Source organism: Elephas maximus, chromosome 3 (assembly GCF_024166365.1).
Source record: "Elephas maximus indicus isolate mEleMax1 chromosome 3, mEleMax1 primary haplotype, whole genome shotgun sequence".
NCBI lineage: Eukaryota > Metazoa > Chordata > Mammalia > Proboscidea > Elephantidae > Elephas > Elephas maximus.
The window spans coordinates 98,746,430-98,768,039 of record NC_064821.1 but is presented as its reverse complement, the minus strand read 5'-3'; the positions used below and the strand labels follow the sequence as shown (position 1 = coordinate 98,768,039).

At 39.1% G+C, this 21,610-nt stretch overlaps 1 long non-coding RNA gene across 1 annotated transcript in view; it reads right to left on the bottom strand.

Moving 5' to 3' along the window:
- The window catches only part of LOC126073116 (uncharacterized), a 175,106-nt gene extending 154,130 nt beyond the window's left edge, over positions 1 to 20,976 (bottom strand). The window contains exon 1 of the long non-coding RNA XR_007516657.1: positions 20,851 to 20,976. This is a non-coding gene — a long non-coding RNA (uncharacterized LOC126073116). The remainder of the gene's footprint in view (positions 1 to 20,850) is intronic.
- Positions 20,977 to 21,610: the final 634 nt, after the last annotated feature.

Sequence of the window (21,610 nt, the reverse complement as noted above, 5' to 3'; positions counted from 1 at the left end):
TGAGTGTCTTCCTCTTTTTTGCTGACCCTCTACCTTTTCAAGCATGGTGTCCTTCTTCAGGGACATGAGATAAAGTCTCACTGTCTTCATTTCCAAGAAGCACCCTGGCTGTATTTCCTCCAAGACAGACTTGTTTGTTTTCTGGCAGCCCATGGTATATTCAATATTCTTCACAAACACTATAATTCAAAGGCAATCAATTCTTCCTCAGCCTTCCTTATTCATTGTTGGGCTTCTGCATGCATATGGGGTGACTGAGAACACCATGGCTTGGGTCAGGCACACTTTAGTCCTCAAAGTGACATCTTTGCTTTTTATCACTTAGCAGATTTCCCCAAAGCAATATGTCATTTCATTTCCTGACTGCTGCTTCCATAGGTGTTGATTGTGGGTCTAAGTAAAATGAAATCCTTGGCAACTTTGAACTTTTCTCCATTTATCATGATGTTGCTTATTGGTCCAGTTGTAAGGGTTTTTGTTTTCTTTATGTTGAGGCATAATCCATGATGAAGGCTGTAGTGTTTGATCTTCATCAGTAAGTACTTCAAGTCCTCTTCACTTTCAGCAAGCAAGGTTGTGTCATCTGCATATCGCAGGTTGTTAATGAGTCTTTCACCAATCCTGCTGCCACATTCTTCTTCATATATTCCAGGTTCTCAAATTATTTGCTCAGCATACAGATTGAATAAGTATGATGAAAGGATGCCACCTGATGCACAACTTTCTTGATTTTAAACCATGCAGTATCCACTTATTTTGTTGGAACAACTGCCCCTTGGTCTATGTACAGGTTTCTCCTGAGCACAATTAAGTGTTCTGGAATTCTCGTTCTTTGCAATGTTATCCATACCTTGTTATGATTCACACAGCTGAATGACTTTGCATAGTCAATAAAACACAGGTACACATCTTTCTGGTATTCTCTGCTTTCAGCTAAGATCCATCTAACATCAGCAATTATATCCTTCATTCCACGTCCTCTTCTAAATCTGGCTTGTATTTCTGGCAGTTTTCTGTCCATGTACTGCTGCAACTGCATGTGAATGATTTTCAGCAAAATTTTACTTCTATTTGTAGTTTGTTTTTTTTTTTCCTTTATAAGCTTCTGTATCACTGTAGCTCCATGAAGCACTTTATTCAGTTTATTCTGGCACTGTGTTTCCCATTTTGCAAAATGCCTTGTTTGCCATAATAAAACTGTTTTTAAACTTAAATAGACTCTTGGTTTTTTCACTACAATAATTGGTGTCAGAAGTGGGATCCATAGGTGACTTCTTCCAGCAACCCCAGAGAGCCAAGAAATTGGGCTCTGAATCCAGCGGAGAAAATTGGACCCTCCTTTTTCAACAGACATTTGGGGGTTGCTAGGGTGAGTACCTCTCAGATATAAGAAACTCCACCTTGCTGCATCCAAGGTTCAACTAGAGTTTTTTATTATTGCCTTATTTTCATCGTTGTTAACTTGCTTTCATTTTTATTTAGTCTGGATTTGTTTTCCCTTTTCTCACTGTTTTAAATTATGTAGAAGGTAATTCTACCTCTTGAGTGTTGGGGTAGTCATGGAAGGTAATTCTACTTTCAGACAGCTCAGGGTAATAGATTTATTGTAACCCAGAGAAACCTGAAAGTAGTGCTACATTTAGTTATTTGTGAGACTTGAGTTCCCTCTACCAGAATGCCACTAGAGAAAATTGTCCTTAAACTTTGGTCACAGTGTAAGCTCAGTTCTCTTTGGATTTTGATTCCAAGACAATAATCAAGGGCAGTACTTCCTTCTGGTTTTGGTGCACATATTTGGTCTAACTGAAGAATAAAAGGAAAAAAAAAACCCAAACCGGCTGCCATCAAGTCAATTCCAACTCATAGTGACTGTATAGAATAGGCAATAACAAATCCAAAAGTGGAGAATATTCTTTGAGAATTCCCATGCAACTCTTGAGTAAACATGATGGTCCTGCTACTTATTCCTTTTTTTTTTTTTTCCTTTAAGCCAGTGACATAATCTAACTAAAGGCAATTTAGGAAATACCTGACCTCTTTACGAGTGCCTTGACCTGTCCACATTTATCTGTCTCTCGTATTTTTGTTCACTAGTTTGTCAATTTTGTGCCTAGCTGAACAAGACTGCAGCTTTGGTCTTGCCATAGGGTGTAGCCTCAGTCTTGCCGCATACTTCATTTCCCTAGGTGCATAAAGCTAATTGAAGGGCAACCTGGAGTTAGACATTTGCTCTTTTGTACTCTTGTGTGACTTCTAGTCTTAAAATCTCTGGAGCAGGTTAAAATTTGCATGCGTGCCTATTTTATCTTTAAGAAAGAAAAATAAAGGGCAAATGCCTCATATGGAAAACTTTTGACATGTCTAAATTAATTTTTCCTGTGCAGTAAGTTAGGAATAAAGATCACCTTTTTTGATTGGTGCCAAAAGGCATCCAAAACAGCAGGACAGTAAAGCTGCTTCCCTAGAAGATTAAAATTTCAGGCACCTGTCACTTCTCTTTCTGTCTCCTTTGCTTTCAGTTCACTGCACATCCTGCTGAGTTTTCAGCAGCTAAATCTTCAGAAGCTGAGCCTTCAAGACTAGAATTTGGGGTTTTCAAAACTAGGATTTGGGGTTTCAGAAACTGAGCCTTTAGAACTAGAGTCTGTGTCAGGGATAGAATCTAATGTTTCAGCAAGTCATGTATTCAGAGCTCTAGAGCTAGAGTCTGAATTTTCTGAACTAGTGTCTATGTGAACAGAGCTAATGTGCAGCTGTTAATCATTTTCATTTTAAAACTGCACAAAAGTTTTTCTTTTAACTTCTGCTTTCTAGCAAAAACAGAACAAAACAAAAAAAACAGCTGGACAGTTAATTTCAGTTTTCTAAGTGTGCAAAGATTTTTCAGCATGCCTTCCACTCTCCAGGAATTTTAAAGGTCACTTCCACAGATCGTGAGAGACCATAGACTGCTGAGTAAAGCTGAGTAATCTCTTCAAATTGAACTCTGCACTCTTGAATTTGTGTTCTTTGAAAATTATTCTATTTCATTTTGTTTTGTCAGTTCTCACTTTGGTCTTGACCTTAAAAAAAATTTTTTTAACTACAGAAACAGCCCCACCTAGTTATTTCATACAAATGTTACTTATGAGTCAGAATCAACTCAACAGCAATGGTTTTGGTTTTTTTAATAACAGCAATATAAGGATATATGCAGTTCCTTTTTCTGTCCCTTCAATAATAGTTTACTCTATCTAAATGTCCCTTTTTCCTAAAGAACTAACTAGAAAAGAATTTTAAATGTTTATTAAAACTTACCATCTAGACTCCTGTGATCTTAAGGTTGTGTGTCAACTCGGCTGAGCTAAGATTCTCAGTGTTTTGGCAATTACGATGTAGTTTGGCAGTCATATAATGATGAGATCTGATATAATATGATCACCTCCATGATGGGATATGCTGTGAGTAGTCAGTCAGTTGAAAGGGAGTTTCCTTGGAGGTGTGGCCTGCATCCAAAATAGGTGTACTTTTCTGCCAAGGCTAGATGGCTTTTGCTAACTCTGGATCCTGCAGCTGTCTCCTGTTCATTTGATCTCCAGTTCTTGGGATTTGAGCTAGCAGCTTACCTGCCATCTTGCCTGCCTATCTTGGGATCCGTTGGTCCCCACTGCCTGTGAGCGAGAGGACTGCCAGTCTTGGGTCACCAACTCCTGCAGCTATGTGAGTCAGGAGAAGCCTCCAACCCAACTCATGGACTTGAGACTTTCCAGCCTCTACAACCATGTGAGCCATTTTCTTAACATAAATCTCTCTGTGAGCCATTTTCTTAATATAAATCCCTCTTTACATATATTTATATGCTTTACTGGTTTTGCTTCTCTAGAGAGCCCAGCCTAAAAAAATTCTGTAATATATACATATAATGGAAACCCTGGTTAAGTGCTATGGCTGCTATCCAAAGGGTCGGCAGTTCAAATCTGCCAGGCGCTCCTTGGAAACTCTATGGGGCAGTTCTACTCTGTCCTATAGGGTCGCTATGAGTTGGAATCGACTCGACAGCTCTGGATGTGGTTTTTTTTGGTTATCCATATAATACTCAAACAAGACTGAGACCACTAATCAGGAACAACTCCTTCTACCCTCCAAACACCCACGGTCTCTCAAAATAGTTTCATAGGCAGCCCAAATTCTTTGGCCCACTGTGAAAAGGAGGGAATAAATGATCTAAATAAAATTAGTCTACAGTTCAGGGGGTCTACAGTTCAGAAGAAATTTTATTAAATTTACTGAATATTCATAAACAGACAAGCCTGGAATTAATCCTAAATTAAGTAAAAGAAGTTGTTTGCTGCATGCAGACCTTTGTTCTGCTTTTTCAAAACTCAACTGCACGTAGTTTCCCATAAGTTTGTCTTATGTGATATTGAGTATAAGCCCAAAAGTTCTGAATTAGTTCCATAATCAAATAATTTCATGGAATTTTGTTTGTTGTACACCAACAAATGTATTTGATTTTTGTCTCATTTTGTGTTTAAGTCTCTGTCTTGTCTTGGGTAGCTGTGAGATAAGCCTTAAATAACAATTGGAAGACTCTAAAAGGTGCACTAAAAAAGATAACTTGTTTATTTGGTACAACAAGGCCTTTAAAGTATTTCTTCTCTGTGGGATCCTATAAAACATGTGAAAGAGAAGGTAATAATTTCTTACCTTCTGATGGTATTATTCTAATTGGTTTAATAATAAGTGTTTATACAAGTTAAATAAATTGATAAGAGTCTCAATTCAGACCCTAGCCTAACAAATGTATTTATGTCAACCTTAAAAGCAAAATCTTAGAAGCAAAACATTTCTAAGTAATTTAACTTAATATATAAAATGTGCTTTATTTAAAGAAAAGAATATTTTTTTTATTATTAACTTTTATTAAGCTTCAGGTGAACGTTTACAAATCAAGTCAGTCTGTCACATATAAGTTAATATACATCTTACTCCTTACTCCCACTTGCTCTCCCCCTAATGAGTCAGCCCCTCCAGTCTCTCCTTTCGTGAAAACTTTGCCAGCTTCCAACTCTCTCTATCCTCCCATCCCCCCTCCAGACAGGAGATGCCAACACAGTCTCAAGTGTCCACCTGATACAAATAGCTCACTCTTCATCAGCATCTCTCTCCCACCCACTGTCCAGTCTCTTTCCTGTCTGATGAATTGTCTTCGGGGATGGTTCCCGTCCTGTGCCAAAAGAAGGTTTGGGGACCATGACCGCCGGGATTCCTCTAGTCACAGCCAGACCATTAAGTATGGAAGAAAAGAATAATTTTTATTAATAAGAAGAAAAAAGACTAAACCCCTTACCAAGAAAATAAGATAAATAATAAAGTTTTGAATAGAAAATATAGACTATTTAAACAAACTTACTTCACTAATAATTATGTTTTATAATATATAAACTTAAATTGATTTGTAGTATTTTAAGAAGCTTACTAATACTAAGTTAATAAACATTCATTATAATTGAAATTTATAAACTCTTACTTTTTATGCCACAGAAGAAGATAAATATAGAGATTCTTGTAATAAGTATATTCATTTTTGTCACAAGAAGTTTGAGAGATTTATTAAAAAGAAATGTATTTCATATCATCAAAATTCTCATTTACTGCAACTATAAGTTTAATAAGTTTTAATTTCTAAAGTCATTGAGATTTCATAAAAAGCCACAAAGATTTGTTTCTGTTTTATAAAGAAATAAATACTAAAATTTTTTAACTAATATGTTATATGAAATGTGTTACATAATTTTTAATTATTACCTTGTTCCCATAGTTTAACTAGAGAATTAACAACATTACCCATGAAATTTTTATTACTATTCAAACTTATGGGTACATAGTAATATAGTGTTGTGTTTTAAAACTATTATAGATTATGTTTAAGCCTCTTTAAGAAACAGGGATGATCATTTAAGAAACAGGGATGAAAACACTAAAGGTATTTTCTTCTGTTCAAAGTTTTTTTGTTTTTTTTTTTAAATATTGCTTCTACAATTCTCTTAAGAAATATTGTACTAAGCTAACTGGACATTTTAAGTTGTCATCTACAGATTTTACTGTGCTACTTAACAAAATATTTCAATGAAACTGACCATATTAAGCTTAGACAAAGGATTATAATATTTCAAATATGTAAATTATGGGACCAAATCAAGATTTTAAAAACTAAAGGAATTTTTTTTTATTATTATTAATCCAGGCCTACAGGAAGCCAAACTAATTGCATGGATTGGGTAAACTAAAATGGTTACTATAAGACTTATAAGTGATTATTGTTAAAATTCAAATATAGAAATCCTTTTTCCTTTTTCTTTTTTTTAAATAAGAGTCAATTGTTTTAACAGTTTGGATCACTTTGAGTTTATTTTCTTTTAATCTGCAAGAGACTCTGTAGCCTGCAAATTGAAGAAAAGTACTTTCAGAATATTCTAAATTATTCTACTCATAGAATCCAAGGAACAAATTCTGAAATAACTATGCGAGAAACAGGTTTTCAAAATTGAATGGCCCTCAACATTGTCATTACTGCACAAAAAAGCACCTATGCCGTTAGTAAAACTGATTGTTAATGATGAATCTTAACAACGCTCTTCTTTCCTTAACCAATTTTGTAAATAATTAGCTTTCCTCTTAAGATTAACTACCACTACTTTACTTTGGAATCTTTCTCACGTTTCTATAATTACAAAATACTATAACAGCCATACTTAATTTTACTTTGAAAAAGTATTCTTCACAGTTCAGAGACATTTGACATTCAAAAGCCAAGTATATCTAAATTACCTTTTATTTAGCCTGGAGACTATGCTTATTGGAAAAGGAAAAAATCTTTTGGACCTGCCAGCCTGCTAAAGGACTAAACCTGAAATTCCAATGAAGATGGACCAAAAGCAGACAACCTTAGAAGAAAACAGCTGAACCCGAGGATGAGCAGAAGCTGGCATCTGGGTAGACTGCTTACATATCCAAGATTCCAGGACAAGGCCTGTATCTAAACCTACTAATCTGAAATCATTGAAGAGCATTTTACTCTTTCTTAAAATTTTTTAATTTCTTCTTCTTTAAACGAAAAACATCGTTATTTTAATATTAGCTGCTTCGCTACCTTTTTATCGTACGATTCCCTGCCTTTCCATACAAATAATAGTCTCGATAGTACTATTTGTTTTTCTCTAAAGGCAGTTTTACCCTAACAATTGTTAATGATTCTTTTTCCCTTTAAAATCACTGTGTTTGATCAATTAAGACAGGTAAGAATTACAATTAATATTTTTGAGATTTGCTTCATACTTACATTCCCTCTTTTATTGCCTTATTATATTATTTATTTTTTTACATTTCATTTAAAATAGTCCAGATTTATTCTAAACATTTAATAGTTTTTAATTTTCCTTGCTTATAAAATAACTCCTGTTCAGTAAAGTTAAACTTTTTAGAATGGTAAAGAATTTAACTGTAGAAATACTTAGAATTTATTTTTTAACTATCCTAATCCTTTTCTTTATTGTCACTAACCTCCAACTAAGAGGTATTATTCCTTGTTTTCATATAACTTCCCTCAAAAGGCAAGACCTCTTTTTATAAGTACTACTTTTAAGAAATAATTATATTCCTTATAACCATCAAGAATTAGAATCCATATTAGTTCTTTTTGTTTCAAGTTTTCTTGTTACCGTGTTCTTCTGTTTTACCAATATTCTTACAACCTGTTTCACACTTTCAAAATTATCCCTTTGATTACAATATCGTCTCAAGTCAATATTGTTCCTTAAAACCCTGTGCTTTTAATACAGGTTGTTGCCCTATGTATAATACTTATTATGTTTGAAATAGTTTTGTTTTATCAGTTAAAATCATCCTTTTAGCACAGCCAACAAGGGTCTATGCTATAGCCAACACCTCATACTACCCCTATATCAACATGTCTAGTCAAGTAGACTAAAATCTCAGAAAAATTTGATGAAAAAACCACTTAGTTACACACTGACCCTGAACTTGACTCCTCATCCTTTGACATATTCATCTGGTTCCCCAGTAATATAAAATCTTAGTTGCACTCCATACTGCAAGTAGATTTAGTTTTCTCAACTATTACTGTACTAATTGTTTGTATAATCAAATGGTTTATGAAATGTTTCTCAAATCTCTGTAATCACTAGACTACTCATTTAGCAGTTCAACATGTCATGCATCTTAAAGAAACCGACTATACAGAGGAATTTTACCTTATACCTTAGTTGAAAGCCTTCTGTCTGTCAAATTGTTCCTTCACATTCAGCCTTGCTCTATTCACATCTCTATAGTAAAGGATTACTGAAGCAGAGTACTTAATAGCATGGAAAAAACAGCATGGTAAAAATTCTTACCGTGGTGCACAACTATCCACCTGACGACATCCAAGCCTCGTCATTTGCTTGATAGAGTCTGGGGTCTTAATTGACTTTTACAAGGTAAGCAGCCACCCATTTAAACTTTTAAACCCATGCAGAAGACAGGTTACTCCTTTGTAGGCAATATGAGACCACCTCACCCTGAAGATGAGGCCCTAAAAATAGCAAAGTAAAAGCCTCTACCCAAGGTCAAAGTCCATGCAGAAGAATGTACTCCTAAGTGTGATAATCAAATTCCCAGGGAAATTATTGATCAAAGGGGAGAAGTGAGGAAGAACATTCCAAAAGCTAAGGTTCCTGACAGATTAGGACTATGGCTAAGACATAGGCCTAATCTCTCCTTGTCCTAAGTGACTCCATTTTAGATTTCTAAATGCAGCTTCTGTCATATAATGTAGCCTGTCACTTCTGAACATTTTCCACTGTACCTCTAACCTAGATATCAGCAGGTCTACAGAAAAGTGTGGTTTTGCCCACTTTGCTTTGCTTATTTCAAATTTGTGGTTAAAAATGGTCGATTCTAAGAAGATTATCCACTTTGTACAGGTGTTAGACATAGTGTTAAACAGGTAACTTTAGTGGCCAAGCTAATTATAAGAAAATACCCCCTTAAGCCCCTTTAACCATACTTGCAATTTTCCAAACCTTTGTTCTAACTAACCCAAATTATTGTTAAAATAACAAAGAAAAAACAAACCCCACTGCTATAAGAGTCAATTCCAACTCACAGCAACCCTATAGGAGAGAGTAGAACAGCCGCATAGGACTTCCAAGGTGTAAATCTTTACAGAAGCAGACCGCCTCACCGTTCCTCCCATGGAGTAGCTGGTGAGTTTGAACTGCTGACATTTTGATTAGCAGCCAAGTGCTTTAACCACTGTGCTACTAGGGCTCCTTCAGTTAAAATAACGTTAAATAAAGACAAAGCTATAGTTTTTCTGTATCAAAACCTTTTTCTCTCCTTAAGCATTAGAATATGTCGAATTTTCATTTTTAATAATCCCATTCCTTCAACAAACTTTTTGCTTTTATATTTCAACAGAACTCACCATCACAACACTAAAGTAACTCAGTTTAACACAAGCTGCAGATGTCTAGATGTCAGGAAACATGTGATTTTATTGGTCAGCCAGAATGCTGTCACCTGGAGCTATCCTTGCAAAAGGGATCAACCTCTGCAAGGATGGTCAACCAACTGCCACCTGCAACTTTGTAAATGTTAACCAATCAAAAATGTTTTAGCTGTACCCTTCTGTTTGCACTTTTTTTTCCCTTCATAAGCTTCTGTATCACTGCAGCCCCCGAAGCATTTTTTCAGATTATTCTGTCACTGTGTTTCCCCATTTTGCAAAATGTCTTTTTCACTATAATAAAACGCTCTGCTTTTAAACTTAAACAGACTCATGTTCTTTCTACTACAACATACTCATTATTATAAAAACAATTTATTACTAAATGAAGAACTAACCTATTCCAATGTAGGTGTCCTTGCCTTTTCTCTTTCCTCCCTTGCATGTCTCCCTACTCTATTCCCTCTGATACAAAAGCTGTTTGGAGAGTGTTTCTGCCTGGGGTTATGAATTTGGGGGAAAAAAAAAATTAAGCCAACCAGGTTATAAAAATTCCTCTTGGCCAAGACGGCTTTGAGCCAGGCCTGCTGGAAGTCAGAATGCATGAACCAAGGAGAGATGAAGGGTACACGTCCCTTCCAAAAACACCACTGCCAGAATCAATCTCTGGCATGGAGTCAGAGCTCGCCTCCTCTGTGATAGGGTGAGCTGGATACGTGGTTTTTGTTGACCCATATACCGCTGCAGAGGTCAGGCCAAGATCCTCAAGTGTCAGCCAGCCTGGTATTCCCACCAGGGGAATGAATGCAGAGCCAGGTGTTGTCAGGTTGGTCCCTTCTCACAGAATGCAATGCATCCATCCCCAAGTAGGGCAGAGGGAGGCAATGTGACAAGGAAAGGTCATCAGAATAGTTATGACAGAAGCCAGGGTCAGAGTGGGGAAAGAAAGCCCAGCATTTCAAGTAAAGGGAAAAGTAAATGTCAAGGTCCTAGAAGAACAATGTGGGTAGAAAGAATGAATAGAAAGTAAGCTGGACAGGAGAGAGCTAGGGGGAGAGTGGTACCAGGTGAGACTTCAGAGGAGTGGGGAGGGGAGAGCACTCACCACTCAGGGCCTTCTAGCCATGTTAAGGATTTCAGGTTTTAGTAAAGAAAATGGAACATTTTAAACAGAGGAAAGCCATAATCAGATTTTCTTTTTTAGAAGAGCCATTCGACAAATATTCTTGAGCATCTACAACAGATTACTTAAGGTACTAAGAAGAGTACCATGAAAAAAAAAAAAACTTTCTGAACATTCAGTTTAGCATGGAAATAAGATCAAAAACCAATTGATTATAATATAAAGTGGAAAGACACGTGTTTCGTTAGAGAAGATTTGTAATGGAGTGAATGGGATTCAAAGGTGAAAGAGGATATTTCCAAGTGAGGGATCTGAAAAGCTTCACGAAGAGGGTGGAACTTGAACGTGGAATTTGAATTTGAGGCATTTACACACTCAGGTAAGGTAGCTTATTAGTTAAAGAGTTCAGACACTAGCATCTGATGGCCTGTGCCCAAAGCTGGCTGTATCACTATTTGTGAAGCTTTGGGCAAGTTATTTAACCTCTCTGTTTATTATTATTTTTATTTGAGCCAGGCCTTAAAGGAAAAATAGGATTTGGACATGCAAAGATGAGGAAAGGAGTATTAAAGACAGGTAACAAAATGGGGAAAAGTTATCAGTAAAGACACAGAGATAGGAAACTGCCAGGCTTGTAAGTGCAAGAGCTTCATTTGGCTGGAGACAAATTGTGTTAACAAGTATGATGCAGTGGAGAAGGGTACCGGCAGTCCCTGGGTCAAGAATGTCTGATTTAAGGACAACTTGTACTTGCCGCTTAGTACTATGTAAATTTGCCCTCACTTTGAAACAGTTGAACCAGCCCCTACTCGCAACAAATTCTTCATCACGATCGCCTTCACTTGCTGCACGTGCAGCTTTTAAATCACTGAAAAAGGCTTCAAACCTTTTCTTGCACTAAAGTGAGGCTAAATAAGAACCGTATGCACCTGTTCCAACTTACCCACGAATTTGACTTAAAAACACAGAGCAGATCTCATTCATAAGGCGAGACTGCCTGTATTAACATTTTTTGAATTGCCACCAGGAGCCAGCACTCCACACACAGTAACTGATTTAATCTTCATAACAACTTCACAAGGAAGGTGTAATCTCCCCCATTTTACACACAAAGAATCTGATGCTCTGAGAGGTTGAGTAGTTTGACCAAGTTTTAAGTGGGAGAGGGACCACTCTTCTGACTCCAAAGCTCAACTTATTTGCTATGGCCGCACTTAGGCCTTCCCCACGCCCACCACCAAAGAATGGGGCAGCACCTTCTCCTGAGCTAACGCCCATGCTCCCAAAGCACATAAATTTGCTATCGCCGATGACATTAAAAGCCTGATCCACACCTGTTAAAGTATTCTGGGAAAGGTTAAATTGTGTCCCCCAATAAGATATGTTGAAGTTCCAACCCCTATGCTTGTGAACGTGACTTTGGGAAAATAACCAGTTATCGGTTGCTGTCAAGTCGATTCCAACTCATGGCCACCGCATGTGTGTCAGAGTAGAGCTGTGTTCCACAGGATTTTCTATGACTTTTTTTTTGGGAAATAGACTGCCAGGCCTTTCTTCTGAAGTACCTCTGAATGGACTTGAACCACAAACCTTTTGGTTATGAGCCAAGTATGTTAACTCCTTGGGGAAATAAGGCCTTTCTTTGAAGATATTATCACTGAAGTTAATGAGGTCATACTGGAGTAGGGTGGGTCTTAACCCCATATGACTAGAGTCTTATAAAGGAGGAGAATGGACACTGAGACACACACAGGAAGACACCCTGTGAAGATTCATCTACAAGCTGCAAAGGATTGCCAAAGATTGCACCAAAGGAACACCAAGAATTGCTCAAAGCCACTAGAAGCTAGGACAGAGGCATGGACATGGCCAATACCCTGATTTGGACCTCTGGCCTCCAGAACTGTGAGACGATAAATCCTGTTCTTTAAAGCCACTCACTTTGTGGTATTTTGTTATGGCAGCTCTAGGAAACTAAGACAGTATTTCAAAACTGCTTTGAACAAAAGGTATTGTCAGACCAGGTACAACACCTTCCAAAATGGACTCTGAGGAGTTCAACATTCATCTGGAGGTGTTCGATGCCTGGTGGGTTTTAAAGCATCAGTTGGCATTACTTTATATTCACGCCTCTATGTTACCTTGGAGTAGTAACAAATTAAAGCGGAATCAGCTATTCGCACTGAATGATTTTAGAAAGCTTGCTTCACTCCCACAGCTTGCCTACTTTAAATTCCTTGCCTAAGCAAGCAGAGATGGTGGAAACTGCATTAAAAGAAGGTGCATAAATGATTCCATGATTCTGGACCCTTTTCTTCCAGAATTCCTTTTCCATTGATTTTCCTAGCTCCCTGTCAAATAAAAAAAAGGAAGTGTAGGCAAGAAAAAAAAAAGTTGCTTCTGACCAAAAAGAGACACTAATGACAATATAAAGTATGCCTTTACTTTGCAGTATAAATTCTGCTAGAGGAAAAAAAAAAACAGCTCATGTCTTTGAGAATGGCAATCAACTGTTAAGAGAGAAGTGACATTTGGCAAGTTTAAAAATAGATACTCCAACGGACAAAGCATCTACCCACGAAAACATGAATCAACACACAGGCCCTCTGCACACTGAGACTACTGACTAGGTTATTAGGCTATTCAATAATGTCCTATTTTTAGGGCTGTGGAGCCAGGAAAAACAGGCTGGCTTTGGTGGCTCAGTTAAACACGTAAATCAAGGACACACAGAGCATGTCTCCGAAGTAAGACATCTACAAGTAAGGACGGTGATATAGGGCAAAGTTTTCTGTGGCAATGTGATGATAGTGTGGCTTTTGTAGACTGCTGAGGTGAAAAGAGAGGGAGTTGAGATGACTGTATTCATTCCTGTTTTGATGGTAGAAATATCTGTTGTTAGAGTAGGGGTGACCTTAAAGACTGCCTTGTTGTTAGCGGCCTTCGAGTGGTTCCCCAACTCATGGCGACAGCGTGCACAATGGGATCAGACCATTGTGATACACAGGGTTTTCAGTGGCTAATTTTTGGAAATAGGTTGCCAGGCCTTTCTTCTTAGTCTGTGTCAGTTTGGAAGTTCCACTGAATCCTGTTCAGCATCACAGCAACACCTAGCCTCCCCTGACAGATTGGTGGTGGCTGCACATGAAGTACATTGGCCAGGTATCAAACCCAGGTCTCCCCCATGGAAGTTGAGAATCCTGCTACTGAACCAGAGACTACCCAGGACTGAACATATAATGGGCTTTGGCTGCCCAGAATCTGATCCCTCTGATTCATTTGCTAAGGAACTCACCATCTCAAGCATGTTGATGGACAGTAGAGCCTGTCTCCTTCTCTAGAAAGCTCTGCTTTCCCAATTCCCTGGCAGCTAGTGCTCTAACATATGACCTAACTCAGAATTGCAGATGCACCTGCTCAGGTTTCTTGAGCCAGGACTTAATGACACAGGAGGGAGAGTGGAGAATTCTTTTCGGGGGTAGCAGCAAAGGCAGCAAGCAGCATCCAGTTCCCAAGGGCAGTACAGCCAATGGTGCCAACACGAGTGTCCAGTGCCCACTGCTGGCAGAGATGCAAGCTGTGATGCTCAGCATTCCCCAGCACAGTGGATGCAGTGGCATCGTGGGCAGGCTCCTGGCCCCTCACTGAGACTCTAGCCCTGGTTTTGGCCTTGTTCTAGCCTGTTTTCTAGGCCTGCTTCTTCAGACTTCCTGGTAATCACGTAAGCTAGCCAAGATCCCTTCAAGCAGTTCATTTTATGTTTAAATTGTGCAGAGGCATTTTTGTTCTGTGCAACTAAGAACCCTGACTTCTGTAGTAATCTGACCCTATCATTTTATAGATGAAATTAAGAATGAGAGGGAAAGAACACACAACATCAAACCCAGGCCCAGAAAATAGCTCTCCTGGCTCATAGTTTGTCGTGCTTGCCCCCACATACGGCAGATGTACAGAGGCATCCAGGGTGCCTATGGAGGTGGCACTCTGCGTCCTTGGCATGTCTTTTCACTTTTGTCCTGCCCGGGAGTCACCATGTTGTGATGCGCCCACCATGTTGACTATATCTTTCCTGAGTTATGCCAAATGTCATAACCTACTTAACCTCGGTCACTGTCCTTCCGGGCCCTTCCAGGTTAAAAAGTCCCTTTACGCTCTTCCTTCCTTCCAAAAAATACTTCTGAGCACCTACCATGTGCCTGGAGTCCCTGGCTGGCACAAATAGTTAAGCTCTTGACTATTAGTCGAAAGGTTGGCGATTCGAACCCACCCAAAGGTACCTGGCGAGACAGGCCTGGCAACCTGCTTCCGAAAGGTCACAGCCTTGAAAACCCTAAGGAACAGTTCTACTCCGCACACATGAGGTCACCAAGACTCAGAACTGACTCCACAGCAACTAATAAGAACTATGCGCCTGGCCCTACACTATGCACTAGGAATCCTAGAGCGAGGAAAACAAAAATAGACTTGGGCCTCGTGAGTATTACCATCTAGTGGGGAAGACAGACATTAATCAAACAATCATGCAAGCATATAATTACGAAACGGAAATAACTGAGAAAGCATAGGCTGTTGGGGTAGCAGATGGAGCATCTAGAGGTCGAGAAAGTCTCCCTGAGAATGTAACGTTTGAGCTGAGATCTAAAGGTTGATTAATTTGGTGAAAATAGGGGAGGAGAGTTTCCAGGTCGAGGACTAGTACTCCACAGTTCCTGAGATAGGGAGAAGCACGAAAATAGGAACAACTGAAGGAAAACCATGTCGCTGGGCAAGAGGAGAACGGAAAGAGCTGAGACTGAAAGGTGGGAGGGTAGGGATCCTTCAAGGCCTTATGGGTCTTGTTAAGGATTTTGCTCTTTACTCTCAGGATAGCAGGCATCCACAGAATGATTTTAGCGGATGGGTGACATGGTCATACTGTGTTTTTGAAAAGATCACTATGGCTGCCCTATGAAGAATAAATTGGAGAAAAGGCAAGAGTGGACACACGTAAATCAATCAGGAGGCCATTGCCATGGTTGAAGGGAGAGATGATGTAGCTTAGATTTAAGAGCTAGAAGAGAAGGAGAGATGTGGTTGGACTGGAGAAACCCTTCCGTAAAATAAACAGCACTTGATATTTGGGGTGACTGAAAAGAAAGTGTTAAAAATGATGCTTCGATTCCAGATAGACATTGTAGAAAAGCCGTTTTTGAGATGAGACATCATGAGTTTGGTTTTAAATAAGTTGAGTTTGAGGTGCTTTTTAGACTCTCCAATGGAAATCTTGATATATATGGATCTGAGTCTTGAAAGAGAAGATTGCGCTAAATATATGAATTTGAGTGATATTTTTATATAGATGATAATTGAAGCCATGAGTGTTGATAAATTCACTTGGGAGAGATTATAGAGGGACAAGAGAAAGAGACTTAGGAAAAACCACAATACGTAAAGATCATATAAAACCCACTACTGTCGAGTCCATACCAACTCATAGCAAACCATAGGGTTTCCAAGAGTGTAAATCTCCACAGAAGCAGGCTGCCATATCTTTCTCCTGCAGAGTCACTGGTGGTTTCAAACCGCTGATCTTTCAGTTAGCAGTCAGTCATACAGAAGAGAGTAATTCTAGCGAAAGAGTACTAAGAAGGAGTACCCAAAATCGGAGGGAGAAAATGAGGAGAATGTGTTTCACAAATGCCAAAGCAGTAAAGTGTTTTGAGAAGGAGCTGGTGTGAATAGCATCTAATGTTACTGAGAGGTAGAGTAAGCCGAGGATTGAAAAGTCGCCAGTTGCCTCTAGCAATATAGAGGTCATTGTTGATTTTAGACTCATTTGATTTCATGGTAGGAGTGGAAGCCAGGATGAAGTAAGATGGGCAATGAGGAGTGATTGGGAGGTAAGAGAATAATGACAGCAAGTGAGCACAATTCTTTTGACAAGTTTTGCCATGAAAGAGAAAGGAGAGAAATGGGGTAATGGGGTGCTGGGAGAAGTCTTTAGTACATAAGAAGTTTGAGCATGCGTAAATGCTGAAAGGAACGATATATAGGAAAAAAAAGATGAAATAATTTTTATAAAATTGACCTGAATTTGTTAACAGTAAGGTTAACATCACCCATCGCCCCCAAAATATTAATGCTTTTATATGGGTATTCGATGACTTAACCCAAAGCAATAGATGATGCGGGATTCTTTAGCTTCATTACACTGCCCCAGGCAAAGTTAACTGCTCCAACCTCTGTACATCGACACTTGATTCATGTCTGTTGCAGTACTTCCAATGTTGCCCTGTGATTCCCCACTCACACTATGTTCCTAAAGGGTTGTTGTTGTTGCTGCTGTTGTTAGTTACCATCAAGTTGATTCTAACTCATAGTGATGCCATGTGTGTAGACCAGAATGGCTACATAGAGTTTTCAAGGCTGTGACCTTTCAGAAGCTGATCATCAGACCTGTTTTCCATCATGCCTCCAGGTGTGTCCAAACCACTGACCTGTCAGTCAGTAAAGACAATATTTTACCCATCTTTATGTCCCTTGGGCCAAGTATAGAACCTAACAGGTCTGTGGCATTGTACAATTCAGAGTGGACTAGTGTTGAGTGACAAGATGACCCTGCCTGACTCATTGCACTCAACAAATATTTATTCAATGATCCAGTAAACAATGACAAAAACAAGATAGAAAAGGAACTCTGAAAAGAGAAAACTGGAATTTGGAAGGTACTTTTCACCTTCCATCAAATCTCACCCACATGGGGACAAAGTAATCCCTGCCTTTCCTCCGAGCAGTATAACTTCCAGCCAACACTCAGTGAAAGTTCTATGCGCCTGGCAGGCCCTGCCAGGTGTTGCCCGAGATGAGGATGCTATGCTAAAAAGGCTTGTTCTCCGGGATGGGAGACCTGGCTAGCTAAGCCAGCTGTTCTTTGCCCAAAACAATTTCTCAGTGAATCCAGGCCTCCTAAACCAAACTTTGCCTGAGTTCCTTTCAAAATGGAGTATCATTCTGGTATGAACAAACGAGGAACTATCCCAAACCTGGAGCAATTGCTTCAAATCTGGGCCACATGCTGCCTCTGGAGACCAGTCTAAGAGTGTGCAATCTTCTCTTGTTCTTTGATTCCTCACATAGTCCAGGTCTAGGTGATTTTATTGCTCACTATGAGAAAAAAGACAACCCCAAGTTGCTAATCCACTTTTACCTTCTCTCCTAATAGTCCTATCCAAGTGGAATCTGAGTCAAAATTTTCTTTCACCTGGAATATCAAGCTCACTGATATTAATTGGCAAAATTCACTCTTTTGCCATCCTCTAGTCCACTCTCCTTTGTTCTGTGCCCTGCACTGTGTCCCAAGGAGCTAACTGCTACAGGTCATATCCCTTTGCCTCCCTTACCCTCTAGCTTCCAGTCGGGTTTAGCCAACAGGAGGCATTGGATGGTATCTTAGTTATCTAGTGCTGCTATAACAGAAATACCATACATGGATGGCTATAACTAAGAGAAATTTATTCTCTCAGAGTCTAGGAGGCTAAAAGTTCGAGTTAAGGGTGCCAGTTCCAGGGGAAGCTTTCTCTCTATGTCAGCTCTGGGGGAAGGTCCTTGTCATCAATCTTCTCCTGGTCTAGGAACTTCTCAGTGCAGGGACCTTTGTTCTTGGTGGCATAAGGTCCCCCTCTCTCTCTGCTCACTTCTTTTATATCTCAAAAGAGATTGATTCAAGGCACATCCTAATTTTGTGGATTGAGTCCTGCCTTATTAACATAACTGCCTCAGTCCTGCCTTATTAACATCATAGAGGTAGGATTTACAACACATAGGAAAATCATATCAGATGACAAAATGGTGGACAATCACACAATGCTGGGAATAATGGCCTAGCCAAGTTGACACACATTTTTGTGGGACACATTTCAACCCACAACAGATGGAGACAAAAAGCTGGAGGAGCGTGAGGTCAATATATTGTTCCCCTATCCCTCCCTGCTTCAGCACAGTGGTCTGGTAATGGTTGCTTCCCTCTGTGACCTCAGATCCTGCTGGGTACCCTCTCCTTCATGACTCCAACTCCCATGAGGCCCTGTCAGGCCAAGAGGCAGCAGAGACTTCTCACAGTGGCTAGTTTCTGGGTGCCTTAGTAGCCCTTGTTGTTTCGTTAACCTGCCCTCACTTCTATGCATAGTCCTTTGTTCACTTTTCTTTGGAATGCCATCTGAATGTGCCTTCTACTTCCTGCTAATTCACTTACCTTTTTCTCCTTTTATTAACAGAGAAATAAACAAACAGTTAATAAATACATGAGAATAAGTTTAAGCACCTGTCAAGCAGGGACTCTTACTTTTTTCATCTTCCCAACTTATGAAAATGGACTCTCAAAATCTGTCTAAAAAACACTTTTCTTACTGTTCATAGGATGTTATTTGTTGTGCTTTATCACAAAAGTGAGTAAATTTCTGGCTAAAAGACATATTCAAAAGTCAGTAAATTTAGAATGTTTTTGCTGCATTTGGGCAACATTGATTAACACGGAAAATACATTATTTTTTAATGAATTGATTTCTACACATAGATATTAAGTAAAATTCCGAAGTAAAAAATTGTTTTTACCTTCCGAAAAATCAGTCATTGAAAACCTTAGGGAGCACAGTTCTACCGTGGCACACATGGGGCGCCATGAGTCAGAATGGACTTGACAGGAACTGGTTTGGTTTGTTTGGCTTCATGCTATTCTGGGTCTCTTCTTCCACAGGAAAGCAAGGAGAGAAACTACTAGACCAAGATGTTAGTGGCTACCGCAACTCTTCAAAACCTAAAATGATTCCAGAACAGTTTATCTGGTTTTTACATACAACAACCTCTTACCCCTCTAGCACCCGAGTCTCTCTCTCTCTCTCTGTGACACACACACACAGAAATGGTTTACAGCACATACAGTTGAGCTTAACATTGCCCAAAGGCCACAGGCCAAACCAGTGAGATGGAAAAAACATGAGCCTGGAGAAATAATTAGAAAACCAACAAGAAAAAACTGGATCTATATGTTGACCGATATTGGGTTGATGTGATCATTTGGTGGCGGCGGGGCAGGGGTACAGGGAGTTCGGAATAGAGACAGCATTTCATCTTTCTTAAAGCTTTTCTTTTTCAAGGTTCCTGAAGTTTTGGGGGTTGTTTATCCCATGCTTTTGTACAACAATATGCCTAACTCATATTCCTCTACTTTTCTCTGATTCTGCTGATGACATTTTTTTTTTTTTTTTTTACCTTTTCTTCATAGTTATAGCCAGTATGCTCCAATCTCTCTCTTTGGCCCCAGAAAACTTACATTTTCCGTTAAACGAAATGTTACACTGGTGGTTTGTAACTCATAGGTTATCTTTTTTTTTAATTCCACTTTTGATTCATGTGGTACCTTATAGTAGCTGACAACTAGGCATGTTAGGTGTTCCTTTTATTATTTCTTTAGAACTGCAGTAAAGACGTAAACGCTTAAAGCTGACGGATTGCTTAATACTGTACCTGTGTTGAGTACCAAAGTGAGCTTAGTCATAGAAAGAGCACAATCACCCACACCTCCTCCAAATAGCGAAAATAGCACCTAGATAAATGAGCAGATGGAGGTGGATAAAAAGATGTATGACCGCCCCCAACTCCACCTTGAACAGCTTCCCAATGCCTCGGCCTGGCATATGAAATTCTCTCTAAGCTGCGTCCCACCTGCATCTCTAGCCTCCATCACCAGATTCTCCAGCTGAGCCCTACATCTTTAAAGCAGCAGGCCTGTTTCAGTGCCTTAGGCCAGGGCAACCTATAGAATATTCTTATTCTTACTGTGTTGGTTTAAAGCACAAGTGACAGTTTCCTTGTGTGTTTAACCCTTTGCAGGGCTCTGAAAATTGTTTTGAATTGCCTACCTACTTGCCCCAAATGTGCAGGTATTTCTACCCTCTCTCTAAATTATTGTTTTCTAGGACTGCACACAGTGATGCTGGAAAATGTTTAACAACTAGCTCTCAAAAAAAAAGTGCAGATTTGTGGCATTTGCCAATTTCTGTGTGTTATATAGGATTTTATCTTAGAAAATTAATAGAGAGATAACTCAGGTTTGACATACAGAAACTCATTTAGTTTACTACAAGGTGGTCATGGCAAGGCCTCAGGTAAGACCTCACAACATTCGTTTAGAACTGGAGAATCAGAATTGACAATTATAATGTTAGTTCAATGAAGTTTAAATCTTTAGACTTCAGGCTTTTACCTTTAATGAGAAGTCTTGGGAGGAAAGCTTAACCACAGCTGGAACTCAGCGAAGGTCCCTCGCAGATAGGGTCCAAAGTTGGCAGCGGCAGACAGCAGACAGAATCCCAGTTCCATCTCTTCCTTTTCTCCGTGAGTGAGCAGAAATTCAGGGTTTATATATAAATTTGTCACTTTGGCTCCACACAACTAGGGCTAGCATGACATTAAAGAATACAATTGTTATGTCTTTTCTCCAGGGTTAGAGAGTAGCCAGATGACACATCTTCTCTTCAAGGTTAGAGATTAGGGAGGTTGTTTAGATTTTTGTTATGTTTTCTTGCGTTACAGCGTGCTGGGTCAAAATGAACTTAAAGGTTGTTTACGTTCTTTACATACTTTACATGCTTCTATGTTTCTATGTCTAAGTTCAGAAATTTTCTAACTTTCTTATGACCTACAGGTTTCTAATGACTTATAGTTAATGCTAGAAGAGTCTCACAAAGGTATACATACTTCTAAGTTCATATTATGAGTGCATATACATATGTGGACCCCTGGTGGCGTAGTGGTTAAGAACCTGGCTGCTAACCAAAAGATTGGCAATTCAAGTCCACCAGCAGCTCCTTGGAAACCCTATGGGGCAGTTTTACTCTGTCCTATAGTGTCACTATGAGTCAGAATCGACTCAGTAGCAAAATGTTTGGTTTGGTTTATACACATGTATTTTGAAAGCATAATGGTGACCTATACCCTATGGGATTTGAGATCAATATAGAAAC